At 41.6% G+C, this 21,075-nt stretch overlaps 1 pseudogene across 1 annotated transcript in view; it reads right to left on the bottom strand.

Moving 5' to 3' along the window:
- Positions 1-19,959, bottom strand: part of LOC144829315 (selenoprotein T2-like) — a 60,701-nt pseudogene extending 40,742 nt beyond the window's left edge. Inside the window, exons 1-2 of the transcript XR_013610632.1 lie at positions 19,734-19,959; positions 9,259-9,369 (exon numbers count right to left, since the gene is read on the bottom strand). The product of XR_013610632.1 is annotated as a selenoprotein T2-like (transcript). The remainder of the gene's footprint in view (positions 1-9,258; positions 9,370-19,733) is intronic.
- Positions 19,960-21,075: the final 1,116 nt, after the last annotated feature.

The raw sequence follows: 21,075 nt of genomic DNA, 5'->3' as shown, positions 1-21,075 counted from the left end.
TGAACCCGCAGGATGTTATTGGTATTGTATTTTGTAATTAGGAGGATACAAAATCATTTATTGTATGCTCGGACGCAACCCAGTGTATTTTATTGCTTGTGTTTTTGGTTTTTATCTTTTGTGTAAGTTAATAAAAAGAATTTAAAAGTTATGGGCACATTATCTAGCTAACAAAAATATAAAGGAGGTCTCGTTCGCAAACAAGTAACACTATGATCAATGTGGTATGGACACAGATCATTAGAAAGAGCACTTGCAGGTCTATAGGTGTTGGGGTCACGGCTCCATGTATATAATGATGAGCTGATGGTTTATATTGATCTTGTAGCCCTCATGAAGTCAGAGGTTTATGTACCTAATGAAGAAACATATGTTGGCTACTGAAGTTACCAGAGTGACTACGAAGTGTATTAAGAACATAAAATTAAATTTGCAGAATAAAATAAAAAACTAAGAGCAAAGAAACCTTTTTGTTCTCATATATTCCAGTTTTGAACATTAATCTAAAGTTTTGAGGTTTTCCTCAGCAATTTGAGTGTTGTTGGCCCCTCTTTGCCCCTTGGAACACTATGCTTTTTTGAGATTTAGTTGGGAATGCTCTAGGTTTGCGCTAGCATTTAACCTTGCCACAGTAAGTTATATATTAAAAAAAAATTTCCAAATTCTAACTGCTTGGAAATTGAACGCAAGTGTGTTTATTTGCTTTATGTGGGAAATGCTTGAACAGTTTGCTGCACTGCTGCTGCACAAAGGGTGTGGTAAAAAAAGAGAAAAAGCTCCCCCACCAGCCTATCATCTCTTGAGATGCTTTGCAGCAGCAAACACCAGCTAAAATTAAGCTTGGTCAGTACGTACAAAGGGTCAAGAGGCCAATATGGCTGAACCGTTTACAGTTCTGGAGAAAATCAGAGCAGTCAATATTTTACTTTACGTGGGTGCAGTCTTAAGCCCTACAGAGTGCATGATGTGAAAAAGAGACATACTGTGGTAGCAAGCCTCAGCCAGGCCTACTAGTGCAAGGGATTCGCCCTTCTCTGCTTAGAGTCCTTAGACCAATCTAAGAAGTTGGCACAGAAACTGGAATAGAAAAGAGTTTATATTAAACTTCATGAGGTGGAACTACATTCACACAACACCCTTCGGTATAGTATGAGGTAGCACACTGACTAGAAGGAGCTTGGTCCTTTTATACCCACACAGGGGCTGAAATGAAGGCGGTACAAGACACAGAGTGTTGGTTTCAAATACATACAAGGTCATACAGAGAGTGTGCTAGCAACAAGTGGGAAGGTCTGATAGTTAGCTAATTCTGGTGGACACATCTTGACAGTTACAAATTGGAGAAAGCTGCATGCTCAACTGAGCATGTGCAGAGCAGAAGAGGATAAATATATCTTGTCTCTAGGCAGATTTCATGAGCAGTTAACAGGAAGGTAGGACAGAGCACATGGCAAACAAAATGGCCGACAGAAATACAAAATGGATTCCGTAAACGGACAAGATAGTCTCTAAATATAAGATGTCTTCTGCTAATGCTTAACCTAATCATTGCTAAATTAGCACAATACCATCATCACAAGGACATGTCTAGTAACCAGTGGAAAAGAGGAGGACTACAGTAAACCCTCTCTGACTTACTATATGGCAATTTAAAGGATGGCTCAGTGGAGGAAGTTAGTTTCTCCCCATATCTGACACCCACAAAGCAAATAAGTTCCTGAGCTATGCAGAGACAATTGTCAGCACTGTTCAAAACAACATGTCTCAAGCTGGCGTGCAAACAGAACAGACACGATTAAGAGTCACACCTACAGGATGTCTCACGAGGACCAGAGCGTCTTCAAGTCAAAGGGGGACAGAATGCTGGATATCAAGGTCATTAAAAGGTTCTGAAGTTCATGGGCAAGAGAAGTTGTACTGGTGGCTCAGCAAGGCATCTCAAACTTGAGATGTTGCACAGAATATGAGGTCTTGAAGTAATCACAAAAACTGATCTCCACCCAAAACCCCTGGTGAAAAAGCAATAGTAAAAAAAGGAAATGCAAAGTTTTTGAGCACATTTGATCTGACCAATGCTACCAGAAGATGATGGTTACTCGTGGTACCAAGCAAAAGTAGACAACTGAACCTGATGGCACTTTAACAGTTATGCTGTTTGGACATCAAGACAGCTTGGTCACCTTTTAGACGTGAGTGAATTGTCCTCAATGGGCGGGTGGATTCAAATCTCACCTATGCATAAAACATCAGGTCTTCAGCACTAGACGGAAAGACCTATCCTTACCCACCTGAGTGCTTGGCAAGCGCTGCACTGTGGGAAGATAGTGGTCAAGGCAAGCAGGTGCAAGATCAGGTGGATCTCAGTGGTCAACTTTGAAATATCAGAAGGCCAAAGTACAAATATACTGTAGGACTGCAAGGTGCCATGGACCGAACAAAACTGGGGTCCTTTTTAGGACTCACAAAGCATTGTCAAAACTTTTATTGAGAATGAAGAGGGTCAAAGTTGTTCCACTTCTAAATAGGAGACCAAACAGATCATTCCATCAGATGGCAGATTCTCATTGCTAGTCTGAATTAGAGAAGACAGGCTGTAGGGTATAACATCCCTTGTGCACTATGGTATTTTTTGTTGTTTTTTTTACCACAGTAACACAGATAGAAAGTACATTACAGTTATCATAAAATCATAAGTTCATATGGTTACTAAAAGCACCCCAATTACCTAGACCAATCTTACGTTTTTAACCCCCTTTACAGAATATAAACTCAATACTAAATGAAATAAATGATACATTTTTGCCCGCCAACGTTCAAAAAGAGGAGGTTCAGATTGTAGCCACTCAGCTGCAGTACACAGCCGAGCGACCGTCATGGCAATAAAAATCAAATATCCGTTTATACATGGGGGTACCCTTATCAAGTTCAGGCCCAATTCCCAAAAGCTTAATGGCAGGGGTGATACACATCGGAGTCCCAATGGTCGTGGACACAAAATTCTCAATTTCCAAAATATATCTTGATAATTTACAACAACTGAAAAAGATAGGAAGACTGCCCGCAATACCCACCCCACACTGAAAACATTTGCCATCATACCCACCCCCCCACTTGAGCATACGTGCTGGCGTATAATCCAAATTAAAATAGGTTTTGAAAAATTGCACTTTAAAATTGGCGGAAGTAGAGCTTCCCTAGATCTGGTAATGGCATTCTCTATACATATGTTGTCTAACCCCAATATCAGACCATTTGGAATTATGTTTTTCTAAGTCGTTATTCTATAAGATAGTAATGTATAATATAACTCCCCAATCTTCTCCTGTCGCCTAACTGCCTCAACAACTAAATTGGGTGCTACTAAAACATTTTTTCAGACAATTGAAATCTCGAATTTGAAGACATTTAAAAAATTGGAATTTTGACAAATTATACTGTCTCGCTAAATGTTCGTAAGACATAAGGGGTCCACCAGTAACAAAAAAATACCCTAATTGAAGAATACCTTTACTCCTTCAGCCAAGTGCTACACTATCCGAGAAAATAGGGGGAAGAACTTTCGGCAAATTTGTTGGGGTATATTTAGATAGTCTCTCCAATAAACATCATTTGCGTATTCTCTTCAATTTCTTTGAAGAAACATGGTCGTGCCTCGGGCCCTAGCAGAATCTGAAAGATCGAAGGGGCCTCTACACTATTAACTACATCCTCCTCAGTCAATAAAACCAAAGATAGTGACCTAAATAAATATAAAACCTTTGGCAAAACATTCATTTTAATGATATTGCTTCTGCCTATTAGCGTAAGATGTAATCGTGCCCACCTGTCTAGTGATTCCTTGATATTACCCAACAACACAGTCCAGTCAGCATCAACCACTTCAAGCATTGATGACCTTATTTTAATACCCAAGTATGTCACTTCTTTTAGAACTCTAATATCATCCAATACAAGATCAGTGCACAACATTTGAATTTTAGTGACATTCAATTTATAACCGGATACCTAACCGAAAAGTGTTGCCAACCACTCAATCTCTTGAAGTGCGGAATATGGATCGACCGAAATTACCGCATTGTCATCGGCGTAGGCGAACAATGAATATCAACTATTTTGTGCAACAAAGGGCTTGATCAAGGAACTATTACCTAACTGCTCAATAAACGGATTGATATATAAGGCAAAAAGCAATGGTGAGCAGGAGCACCCTTGCCTGGTACCCCTTGTAATAGCAACTGCATCCGATAACAGACCCATTGACACAATCTTAGCGACCGGTGAAGTGTACAATACCTGCAGGGCAGTCATAAACCTTTTCCCAAAACCCAATCTGCGCATCAATTCCCACAGGTACTCCCACTCCACACGGTCAAATGCCTTCTCTGCATCCAGTAAAATTAGCCCCAAGTCCCGTTTCTCGGTCTGGGCAACATCAAAGAGCGTCACCACCTTATTCACATGAGTGACGGTCCCTCGCGATAGTATAAACCCATGCTGATTTTGAGAGACTAACGAGCTAATAATCATAGAAAGACAAGAGGCCAAGATCTTCTAATACATTTAACGGTCACAGTTTAATAATGAAATCGGACGGTATGACCCTAGCAATTCCGGGTCTTTGCCCTTTTTGCTAAAAACCACTATGGTAGCGTCTGCCCAGGATTTAAGGGCATGTCCCTCCTGTGCAGCCCTGTATGTGCTCAACATATCATCTTTTATTAAGTTAAAAAAAGCTTTTAAATCTCCGGCAGGAGCTTATCGGGTCCAGCAGCCTTCCCTAAGGCTAGACAGTTAACTGTCAGTTCTAACTCTTCCATCGTCATTGGACACTCCAGTTGTGCCGCCTCAGCAGGATCTAAATAAGATATAACCCCCTCCAAACACCTATTTATGTCAATACCCTTCTCTACCTGTTGCGTGTACAATTCAGTATAAAACTGATGAAAAATTGATAAGATCCTGTGGGGTCCTGGCAGACTATCCCTGCTTTATCCTTCAACGCCTTAATACAGCAAGCAGATTCTTTCATGCACAACCGTAGTGCGAAACACCTACAACTGCTTCCCCAAACTCGTGATTTTATTTTTTATAAGCCAGATATTTTCTGGCATTCTCCATATTCCACACTCCCTGAATTTTAGCCCAGGATCTAGCGACAGACTCTTCTAGCTCCGGAATATTATTGCCCTGCAGAGTTATACCCAGAGCTAATTCGCCCTCAGCTTCTCTCAATGGAATATAGTGCCTGCATCTCAAATTTTTTCTTTCTTTGCTGATGGAAACCAAAACTTAATACCTCCCCTCTGAAACATGCTCTAAACGTGTCCCAGACGATTGAACTATGAGCAGAATATCTATTGTTCTCAAAAAAATTCATTAATCCAACAGGACATATAAACTCTAAAATCGTCATTTAAACAAGAGTTTCTGATTAAATGAGAACACTTTAGGAGGCGAAAAACAACCAGCAGCGGCAATTTCTAACACAATTGGGTAGTGATCCGTACATATCCCAGGAAAAATTTGGACCGAGGTCCCTACCAGAGAAGCGACAGATGTAAAAAAATAATCCAGCCGCACCATCTTTTTATGAGGAAAAGAGTAAAAGGTATACCATGGTTTCAACGGGTGTAATTTACCCCAAGCATCAACGATACCATGATAGTTTACAAGGTTATATAAGGCATTAAATACCCGTGGTTTGCGACCTTTATATCTTCGGGTCCATTCTGTAACTCCTGATTAGTTAAATTAATATTTATATCCCAGCAGATTAGCAGCGGGGGCCACCAAGTTGCTAATTCTATATTTAACTCCTCCAGAATAGTTGCCTCATCTAAGATGTACCCGTAAATGGTACAAACTTTATATTTACTATCCCCAAACCTACATTCGGCAATAGCCCATCTACCGAGCTTGTCTGCCAGACTTCGTTCCGAAGCTTGAACATTGGGTTTAGCTAAAATCGCCACACCCCGAATCACTGAGGATTGCTCAGAGGACACCACAAGCGAAAACCCAAGTGTTTCTAAAATTGACCGTTGACTCCACGGTATATGTTTCTCTTGGAGACAAACCAGATATGGCTAAATACTTCGCAATTCTGCAGCACCCTGTTCCTTTTGTTCCAATTATTAAGGCCAGAGACATTTAATGAACAAATCTGTATCCCCTTAGATAACATAATGGCAGCCAGGAAAAGTAACTTCTAATGTACGACATAAAAGACATAATGACAAACATACGTTCCCATATGGCATAGCAATAAATTATTTTTTATTCTCTCTATTAGTTACTGTGGATTTTTCACCGAAGTGACCCACTCCTTCCCCCCCGTGCCCCAGAAACACTCAACAACCCCCCCCCCCCATAACAAGGCTTTAGGACCCATGGACCTGTAGATACAGGATCCGTAGTCCCCCTACCACTACTCGCGGACCTCACCCCCTAAGTAAACAAGAATACAACCCTGTATCCTATTAGCTAGATAGAAGGGAGAAAGAAAAGAGAAGAGAAAAATAATCTGAAGATCAGCAACAGCTTTATACTTTTAAGTAAAAGAAAAAAAGACAGCCTCCATAAATCGAGTTCAAAAACTCCTTAGCAGACCCTTCACTAGTAAAGAAGCGACCCTTGTGCACTACGAATGTGATATCATGCTCAACATTTTCTTGACAAAGTATTCTTGAACCGCAGGCTTATGTAATCAGTCTCTCTGTAATGGCTCTGCATCATTTTGTCTGTTATTCACCAAGACAATGCCAGAATGTTTTTGGGGACAGAGGTTTGTCAAAGTGAGATTCCTTTTAGCATGACGGACCGCTGTCTCGTTGAACAGGCCATGGGGGTTGACGGAAGAGGATTAGTAAAAGCAGGCTACATGTTTTTTTTACAGGTAACCACAGTGAAACTGCTTAGCAACCCTGCTTAGACTATCTAATTTTCCCTCATTGTATGGTATGTACTATAGAGCATTGGTAAATAAAGTGGGTTATACAGATTTGAGTTTGCACTATTTATGAATCCCAGGGGTTGCAGAGGTATTCACAGGAGTCTGCCGCAGAGCTGTCATCTCACATTTTCTCTGGTTGTGCTCTTGCCATTCCCCCATTCCCACAGAACCAATTGTAAAGGGTCTTGTCTTCCCCTACTCTCAACCAAGCCAGTTCTAAAATCAATCAGCCAGCCAGTAGCATGATCGAAGCAAACAGACTTTAGCCAAGGACTAAAACAAAAACACTAAAGGGACAATATACATTGCTGTGCATTCATGGACACGCTCACTTTGTCCTGGTCTGTCATGATAAGCCATGACCAAGACAGACTACCTGATTCACAAAATAGAGTGGTTCTTGAATAAATATCTTTATTACATTACTATACAATAATCATTAAAGAACAGATTACATCTTGAAAACAGCATCATTAAAAATACAGATGGATCAGATGGGGATTAAAAAAAGGAGAATATAAAAAAAAGTTCATAAAAGCAGCAAATCTAAAAAAAGTGATACATCTAAATCAATGACTTCATCCCAGTTATACAGCTTGGCCAATCATATTCATACCTATTCATGGCATCTTTAACCACTTCCGCGCTCATGACGAGCTCAGCTTGTCATGAGCGACGACGCTCGCACGTTGATGACGAGCTGAGCTCGTCATGTAACGTGGCTTTTTTTAAAACGGAGCGCGCAGCGGGAAAACCGCTAGCGCTCATGCGGTTAAGAAATCAAGGTGGTATTTCTTTTTTATTAAGACCCCACTGCAAATGAAACAGTAGGCTCTGACAGCAACTGGAGATAATAAAAGGCAGGTCTATAGTGACAAAAATCCCTAGACTTAAAAATAGGAAACACACATCTACAAGAAAAATAATAAAATTAGATGTTATAGGGTTTGTAGTGAACTACCATCAGAGGGACAACTCAATATTGAGCTGGAATCATATTGACCAGGAGGAATACAAAAGTGTAGAGCAAATTGTATCCAAGCGAAACTTCGTGAGCAAAGATCTCTCCCGAGGATTTCTCAATTAGGAGAGATAGGGCTAGGATGACATTAGGTCGGAGAACCAAGTAAGCTCTCAAAGATGGCTTGCCCAGGGCAGCATTCTCTCTGGCTTCCGTAGCACTACAAATACTGCTTTTTTACCTTGAGCCTGTCATCTTTAACAATCGTATGGGGGGCTTAATACAACTCTGGGCAGCCCAGGGACACTGCAATGTTTTACATAATCCAATCAAGGCATTTTGATCCAAAGTCACAATCCAAGCAGTCCTGGATCATAATCCTGTAAAAGCAGTAGATTCCCTGCCGAAAACAGTAATCCACAAGAGCAATGGATCAAGTTTTTTTTAAATCTCCCACATATCCCAAATTAAGCTCTTCATACAAAACAAGGCTAGAACTAACAGGGCCCATATCAAGCATTCTCCTGTAAAAATGGTGCTCTTACCGCTGTATACTCAAGACAATTACAGTAACCACAAAAGGCTGCATTGAAAGTCAAAACTGGTAGGCATTTAATTCTTTAAATTTGCAGCAATGGGACTATTGGTTTATCGCCTATCGTTGAGGAGAACCTAAAGAGAACACCACCTGCTTGATTAAAGAGGGGTTCTTAATCTGAAAGATTCAATGGCAGCTGGTTACAACTGTAAGAAATACCCTTTGTAGTGATTAGCCTCCACTCATGAAAGATTCGAGACAAATTTGAATCTAAATAACAGTTGATTAGTGGTCGCGGAAGGTAATTTGCAGCAGTCTTACGCTTCACTCCACATAACATTTGGGAAGAGTTATGAAACCTAAATTATGTCAAATATGCATTAGGAGAAAGAATGCACAATGTAAATAAAAGGTGAACCAATTAAATATTTTTGTACAGCTATAAAAAGGTCATCAACTTCAGTTTAGTGCAATGAAAGGTTTGACGCAATCTAGGTCCTGTTTATACATACAGATGTTTTTTATTACATTAATTAAAATGGACATGCTAGGATGGTACGATACATGATATTGGCGTGGCAAAGGTAGAATTTGTGTCACTGCCAAATGAAGAATTTTTTATCATCATGTTAGTATGTCGATTTTGCTCCGTTGTAGGGAACAAATGTGGGAGTTTTGCAAATATTTTAAGAAAGTAATGATAATTAGGAAGGCGCCTCATCTGATTTGTGATTTACTTGAACTGAACTTAGCCCCTTTTCACCAAATGTGCATCATCATCCACTTTAACCACAGCATGTTGCTCACCTTAAAATAGGTTTAGGGGGGTAGTTGTCGCCTTCAATATGGATGTCCGGGTACAGCTGCCTGATGGCCTGCGCATACTCCTCGAACACCCTCCTGTAGCCTCAGGAAATACTATTAAAAGAAAATATAAATTATTTTATGAAAAAGTCACTAATGCTTTAATTTCTCTGGCAAGATCGGTTTGGCCTAGGGGTGCACAATCAAAATGTGCCCCCTGGTCTTCGGATTAGGATGCCTGCATGGAAGACTCCCAAAATCAATCTGACTTTTGTTGAAGATGCAATACTAAAACAGTCACTCTCCAGGTAAACCATGATGTGCTGCTTGTTTTAGATGAGGAGATGTGACCGTTCCATTCCTGCTTGATCTACCAACAGGTGTTTGCTATTGTACATCATGACACATTTATTCATAAGCAGTCAACTCACAACAGTCTAGATGGCACGACTTTATCCATTATGAAAAGCGAATTTCAATTCCTATAAGCTAAAGCAGCCAAATCATAACACCTCTCCTGGAAAACTGGCGTTTCCTAAGATGACAACCATCAACTCCATTTGTTGATGTTTATATAGGGGCACGTGGTCTTCTATCTAGAGACCCTAAAATAAATATCCATCAATATGCCAATGGCACATAGCTTTTCTTTAACCGCTTCGCCGCGGCGGACATTGTGCCGGGGTGCGGCCGAATCGGACATGTGCGCAGATCGGACGGCGAGGGCCGTCCTCCGCACATGCCCACCATGACATCAAACGGCAGGGGCTGTTCGGCGCAAGGAAAAGGTTAAAGAGCCTTCCGAAACGGACATTAAAACACTTTGTGATGTCCTACGCAATCTGGGAAATATGGATTACGAGTCAAGTCATTATACTTTTATTCGACACATGTATCATAAAAAGTACAAACATATAGTACACACATAATTATAAAACAGTTCATTATTTACAAAAATACATCTAAGAGTTATGTGGAAAAATTGACTTGATGAGCGTTTTTTTAAATCTTAGTCCTAATAATCCAGGCACATGATAAAAACTTTGCAACCCCACAAATAATAACCATGGAAGAGGTGTCAGAGCTAAGAATACGCAAAGCTAATTTATAATCTCTAACACCAAGATTCTTTAGTGCTGGTTTTAACCATTTCTTCCTAGGTAAGATGTATGCCTTACAGGCAAAGAAAAAGTGGCCCAATGATTCTTCGGGATTTATACAACCTGGACACATTATATCCTCTTCCCTCCTATTGTTCCATCTAGATGTAACAGTTTTGAGGGGCAATGTTCCATGTCTAAATTTAAGATATAAAGTCCTTTCTCGAGGAATCTGAATAAAATCCAAAAACAATTCCAATTTTAGGGTACATTTATGGGACAGAAAAGTCTCGGTCAAATGTCCCCAGTTTGGGTTCTGTAGCGCCTTGGCCTCTATCCAATCCCAATATAATTTTTTCACCACTTGTTTTGGTGGAGGTGATTGGGATACCCAAGCGTCGCTTAAACCCACACTTGCTACAAGATTTTTTAAAGCATTTAGCCACTTTATTTTGCCTGAAGTGTTTAATTTTAGCATTTCATCTAACACTAGGGCATAGTTAGCTAATTCGGGGGTCCTCCTCAAACGGACCCAATATAAGAGGGGACGGAGCTGGAGGATGTCCCGAATAGACTTTCTACCTAGGTCTAAGAATAAAGGTTTGAGTGGGGTAGAGGATGGAAGCGACACCAAGTCCCTCATAAACTTGTTCTCTGATCGGACGTGGTCGTTGGTATTCTCATTGCCCCACAGTTCCGAACCATAAACAGCTGAGGCAATTGCTTTTCCCTCATAGACTGATAAGGCAGGTGCAACTGGCCTACTTACAGAGAGACGTTGGTTTTTTAAAATAGTGCCGGAAACCCTTTTAAGATTTAAAACCATTTTACATATATGGGGTTCCCATTTCAAATGATTATTAATCCTAACACCAAGGTAATCAAACTCATCGACCACCTCTAAAGGAGATCCATTCAAGGTCAAGTGGATATTCCTGTATTTCTTCTTGGCGGTCATAACCATTAGTTTAGTTTTAGTTGTGTTTATTGTAAGTCCCCGTTCCTGACAAAAAACACTAAACTGATCAAGAAGGGTTTGAAGGCCTGTGGGGGTTTTTGATAAGAGAAGGGTGTCGTCGGCAAAGAGGAGGGATGGCGTTTTCTCCCCGGCCACAATGGGGGCGTCGGCCGATGTCTCATTCAGATGTTTCACCACCCCATTTATAAAGAGGGAGAATAAAGTAGGGGCCATCACACACCCCTGCCGCACCCCTCTGTTAACAGGTATACTCTTAGTGAGTTGCCCCTGTGCCCCCCAGCGTATCTTCGCATAAGTACCCTCATGGAGTTTAATGATAAGATTTAGCAGATAGGATGGGAACCCCATATCCAGTAGAACATTCCAAAGTTTAACACGGGGTATTACGTCAAAAGCAGTTTTAAGGTCAATAAAAGCCAGGTAAAGGCTCCCTCTGGCTATTGACACTGTTTTCCAAAAAACTGCACAAAATCTGAAGACTTGATCAATGGCCCCAACATTGCTTCTGAATCCAGCTTGGAAGTGGGACAAAATATTTTCTTCCATAAGCCAGCCCTCAATCCTATTTACAATTACCCTACCAACTACTTTTTGAATAACATCGATTAAACTAATTGGTCTGTAGTTGGCAGGGTCCTCTCTCTCACCCTTTTTAAAAACGGTAACAACTTCAGCACCCTTCCATGAATCCGGTACTTGCTGGCCTAACTGAATGAGGTTCAAAACATTTACAATAAAATCAGCCCAAACCAATGGGTTAGACATCAATAAATCACCCGGTATTCCGTCCGGGCCAGGTGCCTTACCCGGTTTTATTTTAAGGATGGCCTCCTGTACCTCACGGGGCGAAAACAATACGTCTGTAAAGTCATCATACTGATGGGCCAAACAATTGGTACTTATTATAGGGGATGCTAGCGCAACTTCTAAGGAGCCTACGCCGTATAAATTCGAGAAGTGGGAATACCATTGGGACTCAGTTATATGGTTTGGAATAGGCTCAGCGCCTCGTCTATCGATGACGTTGATCAGTTTCCAAAATGCCATGGCATTTTTCCCAAGAGCCGCTTCTTTTAGAGCCTGCCAATGTTCCTCTTCCCAATCTTTTTTGGCTTTCCTAATACTAGTGCGATACTCATTTCTAGCTAATCTAGCGGCTGGGGCATCCTTGTTTTTAATAGCTAGCGAAATTTCTTTTCTTTTCCCTCTACAGGAGGCAGTATACCAAGGGTTCCCCTTTTTTCCATGCATTTTGACAAATGGCATCCCTTGTTTTTTTTAGAAAAAAACATACTGATCTCCCCTATTAGGTCCTTATACTTAGTTGCCAGCACCGACCCCTGATGCTGAAGTGAAATTTGGTTCATTGGTACCAGGGCAGATGAAGCAGCCGAAACTAGAACCCTGATATTCTCAAGTGTCTCCTCATTACACCTAACCACATCCCATTTAATCCTACGATTACAGTTAGAAGGGACTAGTTCTTTAGTAATCAACTAATTTTTAACCTCCTCACCAATATTATCTCCCCAGAACATACCCATGCAGAGGGGATTATGGTCGCTATCAATCCTCTGGCTGACCTCCATATCAACCAGATTGGCCCATGACCATACATCCAAAAGGATGTAGTCAATCCGAGACGGGCAGCCTATTCGATTGAAGGTCATGGCGCCCATACGATCAGATGTAGTGCGGCCATTTAAGGCACATAGGTCATATGCAGACACCAGGGCATTCAACTGAATGGCTCGAGCCGACCACTTCTTAATTGGGGCCAGAGATAAGGATGGAATTAACTGGTTTCCTAACTTGTTAAAAGAGCCCAAAAATTCATCCTCATCAAGAGGCTCAAATGTACAATTAAAATCACCTCCCACTAATACTGAGGATTTAGAGGGGAGGGCTGAAAGCCTGTTGTCTAACAGCTCCAGTATTGGAGACAATTGACCCCCTGGGAGCCCCCTGGCATAAATACAAAAAAGTTCAAAAGCATTCCTGGCTGACTGCCTCTTAACAGTTATATGGAGAATATCCTTACAGGGGACATAATTAACAGTAGTCTTACAGTTCAAAGCTATCCTGATCCAAATAAGTAAGCCACCCGATGGGCGCCCCCTCCCAGACTGTGTTGCAGGGACAAAGAATGTAGAATAGCCCTGTTTATGTTCTGGCTCTACACACCAGGTGTCCTGGAACATACAGATATGGAAATCTTCTACAAAATTGTTCCATTCCGGATCGGGCAAGTTTTTCTTTAAGCCGGCTATGTTCCAGGACAGAATTTTAACAGGGGAGGGGTACCGCATAGATGTATCCAGGGCGGCCCGAGTATCAACATCCCCTGACAAGGGGTCTGGAATAGTACTATCCTGGACGGGTACTTCCTCCCTAGTAGCAACAATAGAATCACTCTCTACGGGAGAAGGTACCCCACAGCCCTTGTCATCTTCAGTACACTGGGATGATGGTCAATCCACTTCTTCCAGCCCACTAAATCGATTATAACAAGGGAATAAGGGATAATTGAGCTGTGGGCCCCACCCTTCTCCATTAAACTGTCTTTCCCCCTTCCACTGGTGCCCCCTCCTCCTATCGACTAAGTTCCATCCTTCCTCTACAGGCATTCCCCATTGTTGCAGATTCTGGTGTGTACCACCTCTACCCAAACCTTTCCTAGCAGGCCTCATCCAACTCCATCTAGCATCCTCATGGCCCTCTTGCATATAAAAAAAGGACAGGGGTTTGGCTGACACCACTGACTTGCTATCACAGGGAGGAGTGGAACAAATAAATTCTACAAGTCGTGGGTCCTCAAACGTGATAGCGACACAATCACCCTTTATGCTTTTCTTCTTCCCACCTACCCACGGTGCCCGTTCTACCATAAGTATATTCTTGTTTAGGCTGGGTGGTGGAGGGTAATTTTTGTCGAGCCAGTGGCATATTTTATTTTTAATCGCCCAAAAGGGCTCAGAGGTGGACATTGGCAGCTCAGGAATCCCTGTCAGAACAACCACATACGGACAAGCATCTGGTGGTAGATTGATGTTACGTCGCGAAGTGGTTTTTCTGGGCTGTGACTGGGGAATAATGGGAGCTGGGTTGTTAGGAGTCTTTTTGATAACTGCATTTCTATTCGCTGCACTCGAACATGTAGAAGTAGAGGGTTTGATATTATTCACTGTGTTAGTTGCCGGTAAAGAAGAAGCTGGAGGGATATTTGTGGGAGCCGGAATACTTTCCATAGGTTGATTTGAAACAATAATCCCAGTATTAGTAACAGGCGGTGAGACCACCGGAATAGAGGGGCCAGGGGTAGTCAGCCTAGGGTCTTGTAGCGCAAGAATAGTAGCTAACTGATGTTCTATGTTAGAAAGCCTAATCTCCAGGGGCGAAAGCAAGGATTTTAGCAAACTAGACATAGACTCCATTAGAGAGTCAAGCCCGTCTCCTGAATTAGTTAATGAGTCATTGCTTCCGCTAATATCCAGAATACTTGCCAGGCTGCTATCATGGGTTATATCGCCTGGAACCCCTAGAGATAATAAATGAGGGGTGGAATCTAAAGGGTCAGACTCAGTATAATCAATGGGTGTCTGGAGAGTCCCATCATTTACTGTCGCCGCACCTATATTATCCCCCCCAGAGTTAGAACCCATAGACCCTTGTAGAGTTATGGCGGGATTATCTGTAGGAAAATTTGTTGGGTTCACGACATTTGAAGTTGACGTAATAATGTGGGACCCAGCCGTCATAGATGAGTCAATAACATCATGATTAACTATCACGGGAGCATGGGGGATATTAGGGGGTAGTGTACTCATAACGGGGACGTTGGTAGGAGTTAGTGATTGACAACTGGCGGGAATAGTATCATTAATGGGCTTCCCAGCAGAAGTAACAACAAGATTAATCATACTTTGCGGCGGTGAATGTATCATTGCAATGTTGCCCAATGAAGATCTTTTTGCGTGAGCAAGATCCAATGATACCCTCCTTTCCATTAAAGAAATGCCCTGGTCTATCAAAGAGTTTGTTCGGGAAATAAAATTATCTAGGGTACCAATTACTTTTTTAGTTTTAACGTTTCCAGCTCTCTGGCTCCTAGTTTTACGAGTGGACATCTCTAGCAGGATATAAAAAAAAAGAAAACAGGGAATAATAAAATAGCACAACAGATGTCCCAAAGATAACAGAAAACACAAGGCAAACAAATGGGCTACCCAGAGGAAAAATAACCCCAATAGCTTCAATCAGAAAAATAACTGTAGCAATAAATACGAAGCTATAATACAGAGTACTAATAAGGGTGCGCCCAGACCAGGCACTGCAGGCCACGGAGGGCCACAGAGGGCCCGCCCTTTGCCCGGGCTTAGCCCCGGGCGCTCCCGCGCGCTCCCGCGCAGCGAGGAGCTTCCAAGTTTATAGTCCCGAACCTATAGGGCGGGGTGGGGCGGGGCGGTCAGGGAGAGCGGGGCCAGGTGACTCAGCCAGAGACACCGGGACTCCTGGGAAAGCGAGTCCCGGGTCGCGCTCGCAGCCCTGCCGCCTCACCGCCTCTCAGAACCCCACAGGAGCAGTTAGATGCAGGAACCACCGAAGAGTCAGGCAGGTAAGCAGCGAAGCGGGACCCGCGCAGCGGGTACCGCGAGGCGTGGGTGAAAGAGCCTGGGATAAAACAGAAACGCCGTCTTCAGAGCAAGATTCAGCAAAGGAGTGTGGATTACATTATTCCAACTCATGCTAAAACCAGAAGACTAAATTTCTTCTACAGAAATCCACGGAGCGGCAGTCAGGCACAACGGAGGATTGATTCCGGCGGTATTCGACTGTTACCGACCACCTCAGATTCCACGCTTATGGGGCACGATAACTAATTGAAAAATAGACCAGATTGGGTCATTTTTTGACAAGGGCCCCTTCAAGCCCTGGAATAAATAAACCAGCTGATTATTTTAGGAAAGTAGGCATACAATCCTTTATTTAGTTTTTTGAGTGCAGTAGGGATCAACATAGGTCCTGATGAATAAATAATGAGAGGGGGTCTGCTTATGAAACATGTCGACCAAGTAAGGCATAATAATCAACCTTACCACAACCCCTTTTTTAACATTTCCAGCTAGGGAAGTGAATACATTATTTTTTCCACTAGCCAGGGAATTTTTAACTTTATTTTCACTTTAACCCCCCCCCACCACTCACACTATCCTACACCACACATAGCCTATCGTCATAACAACAAGTGCTCCCGCGTAGTCCGCAGGTCGTAGCACGCCCCGCCCCGTAGAGGGACGGGAAAACCCCAATGATGAAGCATGACACTATGGGATTCATAGTGTGTGAGGGGTAATTTAAAAACACTTAGTGCTTTTCCTTGTCAATCACAAGGATCAGATATACCCACTATTTTCACAACAAATATAAAATTAAAAATTAAATAAAACTTAAACCTTTTTGATAGGATCATATTGTTTGTAAACATTGACACTGGAGGTTGATTCTATCACTCATAGCTCTATCCTCACCCTTTTTGATTAACTCGTACATTTCTTCTACAACAGACAGACAAAATTTATATTCACCATTGGCTGTAAGAAAAAACATACCTAAGCATCTTCCCCAAGTTAGGTTCTGCAGCAAATTATCTGGCTCTTTCACTGACAGTAGCCTAAATCTCCAATCAACAGCAGAAATTACAAAACGCATACTAGGCCAGCTTGGTCTATAGAAAAATATTAACTTGTTCTTCCTCAAGAAAACGTTCATCATTTGATACAATTTTAGCCTTATTACATCAGGGAAAATGTAATAAAATTCTAAAAGGCTTAACCAGTGAAACGTTTGCCCTGCTTAAAGGAGTTATACATACAGCTGCTAAGCTGGTAGAGGGAGCAAAGAAATTTGAGTGCATAGCGTTAATCCCAATAAAGAAAGAAATTGTATCTGCATGGAGAAGCACAGCCTTCACGGATATCTGTATTACAAATCAGGCTAATTAACTATTTAGGGGTGCCGACCTGCACGACAAAACTGACTGTTAAATTAGGATCCATATAAACAAGAAGAAAATAAAGCCTTATACTTTACACACTGGTGTCACAATAGGCATAACATTCAAAGCAAGTATTTTCTGGTATTGCTCCTAGATTAAAGTATACCCTTCTGGAAGAAAATATACTTTCCATCCCACGTGTGCCCTTTCAGAATATCAGAATAACCTAAAAATGATTCTTGTTTGAAGCTATCAAAAGCAGATCACTAGATGCTCTTCAAATTAGAGGGAGCTTCTGTTAGAAACTTTCCAGTGGTCCTGGGGCAGACAGGAGTTACTAGCTTACAACGGTGGAGTTGGTGCCTTTTACCATTGCGATCCTGGGACAGACCTACAGTTGAAATTTCTAACTTTTCAACAACTGCACCCTCAACGCACTTGACTCACAGGAAACCACAGTAGAGAAGACAACGAGGTCCCTGGGAGGTGGGGTGGGTGAGACTGAGAACTATGGTCTAGTGCAGATGTTTTCTTTTCTTATACAAGAGAAGTACTTTATTATACATCCATACTCAATAGTACACACAGTAAAAGGCCACAGTCACAGAGTTCTAAATTTGGGTTGATGCAGCACTATTTTAGAAATCATAATACAGGAGACGTTTATACACAGAATACACAAAATATTAAAAAGTACACATTGCACTGACATGAAACAGAGACAAGTGTAGTAGATGCTCAATAAAAGTGAGCTTTAAAACGTGACAAGAAAATACACAAATAAAGTAATAATACATATAAGCAAAGTTGCACTAATTATTTTCTTATGCATATGTTGCTTATTAAAGTATATTGATGTAGTTTTGATGTGAAGTGAAGTTGCCTAGTAGTCCTGAGCTCTTTGTCAATGTGCATCAGTTAGAAAAGTTGATGCAAAAATGTGAAAGCAATGAAGTACACGTTTGATATTTTTACAAAATTACATTAGACAGTTTATGAAATTGTAAAAACTAATTTTGTAGAATGAAATTTTTAAAATGAGCATTTATATAAATAACGTAAAAAGTTGCTGTAGTGTGCCATTTCTATTGTTAGCCATCTATATGTAATAATAACTTGTAGAACTTCATACATTGTTTACTTGAATTGATTTAATTTCATTATATTGAAGTAAATTCAGAGCTCATTTCATGTAAACGTGCGATGCCAACTTAAATGCCTTTTTCGAAAAGCTTTTTCTCTAGTTAGGACGTTTCCTAGGATTTAATACAATGGGTTGTTTTACTGAAAGAGAAATGTTGCATATTTGTCCCATACATGTTACATTACGACATTCCTGAATGTTTCTTCAATATGCACCTTGAAATGTTATGTGGGAATAGAATTTCAGCTATTGCATTCAACAGACTACTTTGTTTCTTTATTTGATATTAGGCTTCTGAGGACTCAAAGTTTCTTTCCCATGACTAGCTGATTATGATCTTACAATGGTGGTGTGATGCCACCTCTGTGGGATGAACTTTTAAAATGTTATAACAAGTCACCCCAAGGGAAGGGCAATACCATACTTTTTCTTTTCCCATAAGAGACCTGGATGCCATGCTGATCAATTACTCCCTCTCTCCCTCTAACTCAGGGAGTCTAAAAGTTTTGGTCCAGCAAAGAGAAGGATTGACGAAGTGCTGATGGAGCATCGCTCTGGATAGAGTCATTGTATAGCAGCACAGGAGGGAGTATCAAAAGGGATGCGCATTGCTTTTTGCTTTAGTTAAGATTGCGGTTATTTAAATGGTTATGTGTTATTGAGTAGTGGGAAATGCTTAAAGTCCACGTAAGAATGTACAGCTTTTGTACAAAGCTGAAGTCGAAATTGGGTCAGTTGTGGCCTAAGATCTGGAGATATTTAACTATGGGTTGTCTCTATGTAGAAGACACTGAGTAAGTCGTCTAATGGTTTGTGGTCAATGCTCTTAGCTCACGAAATAGACTCTGTAGTGCAGTCTTGGGTCTTTTATTTGTTCGCTGATGTTTACTGTAAGTATATGATTAAATCTATATAAACAATAAAATCTATAAAAAAATAAAAAACGACCACAGCCCAGACAAAGTATTCCTCCAAAATAGGGAGCGGTAGCTAGCGTGTGCCATGTGTGAACCTGTGGCTGCAAAAACGGCAAGGAGGACTAAGTGTATCAGGCGCTGAATATAGTTAAAAGTCTCTCACCACTCTCTGGTTTCGCGTAGCACAGGCCGTCTTAAATGAGGACTGAGTGTGACGGGTGCTGAATGTCGTGAAAAGTCCGTCTCTACTCTATTGATTTCGCGTAGCACGGACAATTTTAGATTATGGCAGCCTGTATTCTTGTCGGCTACCCACCCATGCCCAGCCGCCATCAGCTCTCACCAGTATTGAAAACGCAGCACGGGCCCGGTGTAGAGAGGCACGGCAGGCTGCCTCCGTAGCTCGCGCGGTTCCTCTCTTTCTGGTGTGACCACATCTTCTTTGCCCATATACATGTCGCGTAGAGTCAAGGCGCTGAACAGAAGCACCGCAGCAACCAGCCCTGAGTGACCGAACTCAGCCATACTGCCTGACCACCGGCATCATCATCTGACAAGGAAACGTCACTTCCGCTCTGACAGTACAAGACACTGAAATAAAATTCGTGCAGTACCCCTGGGGTACTGTGAATGATAAACTGCCTTATGTATAGCTGGTGAGATTTTCCTTTTACCGTTTAGGTTATGCCTGAGCTGTCGAAAGGTACGCCGCCCACATACGCCAGGAGTTGCTTCAGAGGGAAAATAATTTCATCCCCTTTGAAATTCGCTGAATGTTTTAAATTTATTATCGAATTTCCTCGGATCAGATCTGCTTTCGTCTTTTTCCTGTTAGCATTGATTCATAAATTAGCTAAGGTTAGGCAGTTGCTGGGCAAGCAGAAACAAAGTTCACGTAAAAAACGTAAAATAAAAAGAATGAAAGGAAAATAAATAGACATGTAGAGAAATATTTTGCATTTGAGCCCGCTTTTGTGATCCCCAAATCTATTAGAGGAGACAACAGTGGAAGTAGGGGAACTGTTGGAGAATCAGAGGGTGAATAAGCCGAGGGTTGGGTCAGTGAGCGGATTCACAGGTGTGGCCAGAAAGAGCAAAACATCCCACTCTTTAGTATTTGTTTGGCATTTCACTGACGAGTTACATCTTATTACGGGGCATATTATCAAGCCCATTACCGGCCGAAAAGCGGCGATAAGATATTGGCATTGCAGTATTAGCAAGGAAACGCTAGCGCGTGTTTCCTTATCCTAGTACTGCTTTTGCTAACGCCTTGCATCACATCTCTAATGAGATGCAAAGTAGGCGTTCCTGTGGAATACAACATGGAAAAAGTCACTATCCGCACATCGCGGTATTAACAAGCCTGTGCCCTGACACCTATGGCGATATTAAAACTTGCGCTAACCACGGTTATCGCCGTAAACTGACATCTGCTTAAATTGAGACTTAGCTATATTTGTAATGGGGGTGGATTGGCGGGCTAAAACCACCATGGGCCATCATCAATCTTTCCCCTATCGCTGCGGGAATATCGCATGATTTCCAGCGATATTCCAGCTTATCGCCACTTTTGCTGGATTTTTTATCGCCCTGGAGAAATGCTTTGTTGATAACGCATTATCTGGGCGATAACATCCAGCGATAGCTGGCAAAAACTAAAGTAGCGATAAACGTACTTAGCA

Source organism: Lissotriton helveticus, chromosome 4_1, assembly GCF_964261635.1.
Source record: "Lissotriton helveticus chromosome 4_1, aLisHel1.1, whole genome shotgun sequence".
Classification (NCBI taxonomy): domain Eukaryota; kingdom Metazoa; phylum Chordata; class Amphibia; order Caudata; family Salamandridae; genus Lissotriton; species Lissotriton helveticus.
The sequence above is the reverse complement of the archived record's forward strand: the minus strand, read 5'-3'. Positions and strand labels throughout refer to the sequence as shown.